Source organism: Oryzias latipes, chromosome 1 (genome assembly GCF_002234675.1).
Source record: "Oryzias latipes chromosome 1, ASM223467v1".
NCBI classification, from domain to species: Eukaryota; Metazoa; Chordata; class Actinopteri; order Beloniformes; family Adrianichthyidae; genus Oryzias; species Oryzias latipes.
The window spans coordinates 9828577-9833807 of record NC_019859.2 but is presented as its reverse complement, the minus strand read 5'-3'; positions in this window follow the sequence as shown (position 1 = coordinate 9833807).

Sequence of the window (5231 nt, the reverse complement as noted above, 5' to 3'; positions counted from 1 at the left end):
GTGATCTTTGTTGCTGCGCCCTCATGTGGGGCCCTCCCCAAAATGGACCGGTACTAAGTGCTAACCTGGTTATTTTCAGCGCGTCACGCTCGTCTCCAATTATAGGTTCCGTCAGGGGCGCAGCAAAGTGGCCCAGCGTTCGCAATTTACTCCGAGAGAGGACTCGAAAACGACCGAGAGCCCTCCACACACTCATTTTTGGAGCATGTGCGCGCGCCTTCTTTACTGTCTCATTCCTGCGGAGTGTCGGCTCGCCCATCCGTGCGGGGTCCGCGCCGCGCTCAGCCACGGTCCCCCGCGCCTGCCGGGCGGCATGTCTGCGTCCCTCAAGGTGTTACCCCTCCTCTTTACCGATTCCGCACATCCCAGGTTCATCACACCTCTCCCGTTATCTGTCTCATGGGCAACACGTTGGTCAACAGCGTCATCTGGTGGATGCCTGGTACAAATCAACTTTAGCTTTTGGATACATCTTTTTTTGTTTGTGTTTGTGTGTTTCTATTAATCAGTCCACATTTCACTGGATTCAGTCAGTACAGGCTAATCAGGGGTTTTATAGCCCATAATATGCCATTGCCCAATACTGTGTTGCATTGAACAACCATTTACAAAGTTTTACGGTTTGTGGTGAAAAATGTTTCTTTTCTGGTATTTGCTGGCACCTAATTATTTTCTCATAATTTCCCAATTTTTTTGAAAACTGTATTAAGAATTTGGACCATAACAACCCCAATGCATCAGTTAACAACCCCAATGCATCAGTTAGAACTAATAAACAGACTTCAAACAGGTTTTTTCTTGGAAGAGGAACCAGACAGGGCTGCCCACTCTCTCCTTCTCTTTTTGCTATATTCATTGAGCCTTTAGCTGCAGCAATAAGACAGAATGAGAGCATTATAGGAATAAAAACCAAACACAGCCATCATAAAATTAGTCTTTATGCGGATGACATATTACTGTTTTTAAGGAATTTACATTCTGTAAATGAAACAGCAATGATCATAAATGAATTCTCCTCCATATCAGACTATTCCATTAATTGGAATAAGTCTGTTTTATTACCACTCAACAGGAATATGGAACAAAGACTCACAATTCCAGTTAAAACAGGAAATATCAAATATCTGGGTATCTACTTTTCCCCCAAACTATCAGAACTGGTGCAGCTAAACCACACCCCATTACTGAAAAGCATACAGGACGATCTAACACGCTGGACCAACCTGCCTCTGTCCCTTATGGGCAAGGTAGCCACGGTAAAAATGAAAATCTTACCCAAAGTTAATTATCTCTTCTCAATGATTCCCACACAACCGCCATTAAAATGGTTCAAAACATTAGACTCATCCATATCAAGCTTTCTATGGAACAACAAACCTGCAAGAATTAGTCTAAAAACTTTAAAATCTGCAAAAAGCTGTGGAGGATTAGAACTACCTAATTTCCACAAATACTTTCTTGCAAATAGATTACAATATATCTTAAAATGGTTAAAAAATAATCCAGAAACCAACTCATGGTTAGACTTGGAACAGGTGTTATGTGGAAAGATCAACCTGTCACAGCTACCATTTATTAGCCAAACAGTTAAAAAACAGGATTGTTTCAAAAGCGTTAATATAAATGCCACCTTAACAGCCTGGTGGGAATTTCTCAAAATATCAAAATCATCAATTCAACCGTGCAAAATGACACCCATCTGGAACAACCCGGACATCCTTATTAACAAAAAAATGATTCACTTCCCAGCTTGGCAAGCAGGGGGCATAAAACAACTAGAGCACGTAATTATTGATAGAAGATTCATAACCCCCCAGGAACTTCAAGACAAACAAGGAATAAATAACTTCTTGGAATATCAGCAACTTAAATCAAGTATTACTAAAAAGTATAAAATTAAAGACGACGATTTAAAGCTACCAGATGTAGTTACCACTCTGATTAATTTTTCAATGAATAGAACTCTCTCCAAAATATACAAACTTTTATGTAATTTAGATAACAATATTGCCCTTCCAACAAAAAAATGGGATGCAGATTTGAGCATCAGCACAGATGAAAGCTTCTGGTCAGAACTTTGTCTAAACACCTTTAAACTGACAAAAAGTCCAAATCTGCAGCTAATCCATCTCAAAACTCTTCACAGAATTTACTACACTGGACAGAGGATGTTCAAGATGGGTCTCAGTAACTCAGACATTTGCGAGCACTGTGATAATAATCTACCCGACAGCTACATGCACGCACTGTGGTTCTGCACTCCTGTCCAGGCTCTCTGGCAGCAGGTATGTGCCGATTTATCAGTCTGGCTTAAGGTTTCAATCACTGCCTCACCGTCACTTTGTGTGCTTGGTGACATGAGTGCCATCGATATAGAAGAAGGATTAGCATCTATCATTTTCATAACTCTTTGTATTGCCAAAAAAACTATTTTAATAAATTGGAAAAACAAGAAAAATATAAACATAAGTCAACACAGAAATCTGCTGTTTGATCATATCAGCTTGGAAAAAATGTCAGCCCAAAGCTCAAGTAACTTTGAAAGAATTCAGTCTCTCTGGTCTCCTGTGGTTGACTCCATGACTTAGGGCAGGGGTCGGGAACCTAAGGCTCGCGAGCCATATATGGCTCTTTTGATGGTCACATGTGGCTCGCAGACAAATCTTTAATTCAAATTTTTTTTCTTCATTAGACCAGTCCTTCTCGTGCGCGATGCGATGGCAGAGGCGCGCAGTAGTAGCGGTGCTTAGAGAGACAAATCTGCGCCAGCACTAGTATAAGTTTAAAATTGTCTATTAATTCACAGAGTTTGTACCACCCGGAAACCTGTGAATTGCCGTGCCTAAAACTGCGCGCTCCCGTCTCTGAGAAAGAGCGCGCAGTTGCGGGGACGGGATGTGTGAGGGAGAAAGCAGAGGGTGGGGCTGAGGTGTTGTGGGGACAGGCAGCAGGTGAATCGCGCAGGGATTGTAAATAGGTAAAACCCACTGCCTGTCACTCACTGCAGCGTGTGAGTGTGTGTTTGGCTCCAGGTCCGCATGTGAGCAGTCTGTCTCACATCTACAAAACATTCATACCAACCTAAGATCACGTTTAAAGTCTTAACGCCTGCACGAAGCAGAAACTCACCACGTAAACCAGACTAGACCATCAGCAAAACTACCACGAGAAATACTCATCATTTATTAGAAACAGCATAACAATGGTATTAAAAAGAATCCACAGACTTATTGTACTTTAAAAAGGTTGAAATTACATCAAATGCACACATTCACTTGTATATTTAGTTTTAAACATATTGTCGCGGACTGAGTTGGATGGCTGTTGGGCCGCGTTAAAAGTTCTGGAGTTCATTGACCGCATCAAGCAGAGAGCTGATTGGCTCTCAGTTCTGTCGCTCAGCCTGTTGTTAGGTAGTTTGGACCAATGGGGTTCAGCTATGGGCCGAATAAGGGAAAGGGGAGGGCTGCAGCGGGAGCAGGGGAATATAAAGTTGGGAGACGCGCTCTCGTCTCGTCTCGGCGGGAGAGATTCAGGAGTTGCTGAATTAATTGAACGGCGTTTGTTGCGGTCTGCAGTAACCAGAATAAAGAACCTTAAAAGAGGTTAAGTCTCCGTGCCTCAGTGTGGGAAAGGGACACTACATTATTGTATGGCTCTTTCGAAATTACATTTCAAAATATGTGGCGTTTATGGCTCTCTTGGCCAAAAAGGTTCCCGACCCCTGACTTAGGGGGTGGAGGGCTTGGTCGTCGCTGCTCCTTGCCCTTCTGCCGTGGTTTGGGGTGGGGGTCGGGGCTTCCGGTGCCTGGCGGGGCGGTGGGGGGCTCCGTTGGTCGGGGGGTCGGGTCCGGTGCCTGGGTGGGGCGGGCTGGGGCGCTGCGTGGTCCTCTGGGCTTGGGTGTGGGGGTGCGTGGTGGGGGGGTGGGGTGGTGGTCTGGCTTGGCTTGGGGGGGTGGTCCCTTTGCCTGTGCTGGGGGGGGTTGGCGGGGGGCCCTGCTCGGGTGGGGGGGGCCCAGCGGCGCCGGATGGGCTGCCCATCTGCACCTGGGGCTGGGATCGGCCCTTCCCTGGCTCTGGGACGGGACGGGACAACCCTCTCGGGGCCCCCGGTCGCTCTGGGTGTCACCCGCTTCGGCTGCGGGGTCTGGGGTGGGGTGGGGTGGGGGGCTTTTCGGCCCTGTCCTGTGGGGGGGCGTTCTGGGGGGGAAGGGGGGCCCATTATTAGTACGGGTCGGGGGGGGCTAGCGGGTCGGGGTCTCCGCTGAGGCAATCAGTGGTTGCCTCAGCCGGTTGGCCTCCTCGGTCCCGTCGAGGCCTGACCAGAGCTCTTCTAGGGCCGGCGTCTGGGGGTGGGGGCCTGGGCTTGCTCCGGGGGGGGGCGACGCTTTCTGGCTCCTCTCTCTCTGTGTGGGGTGGGTGGTGCCGGGCCTGGGGTGTCGGCGCCTCCGGGGGTGGGTCCCTGGGCTGGGTGGCCCTGGCCCCTTTGCTGGGGGTGGGCTGGGGGACGGCTGTTTGACCACCGGGGGACAGTCTACCAGCTGTCCCCAACTTACCCCCTTCCTTATATAACCTCATATTAGGGTGAGGGGGTGGGGGGTCTAGCCTGCGATGCGCCTTGGGGGGGGGCTACTTGGGAGTGGCCCCCCTCCTATGGTTGCCGTATGGAGTGGGCCCCCCCTCTTTCGGTTTTATTTGCACCTTAGACATGTAGGGTCCTTGGTAGGGGGGGTGCTTGGACATCACTGCAAGCAAGCAGCAGATGTCCTCCTGGCACCCTACCCGCCAATTTTAACCGCACCTTAGACATTTAGGGCCCCTTGGTGTGGAGGGTGAGGGGACATCACTGTGAGTAATCAGGAGATGTCCCCTTAGTACCCTACTCGCCAATTTTAACTGCACCCCCCTTAGTACACACACCCCTCCCCCTTCAATATATACATTCAAACATAAACACACACACATGCACACAAACACCCTCTCAAACACCCATACACGCACACACATTTTACAAGGAAGGTGGGACCTGGGTCCATCTGTCCCCTACCCCTTCCCTGGTGGGGGGTGCGGGCCCCTTGGCGATGGCGGCCGTGTCCCTTGGGTGCCGGCTCCCTGGGCCCGGCGGTGCTCTCTCCGCGCGGTGGGGGGGTTCATATTACACCTGAGCCGGGGGTGTTCGTGTCCCTGGGGGGTGGGTCCTGGTCCTTGCCCCTGGGCGCTGGGCCCCGCCA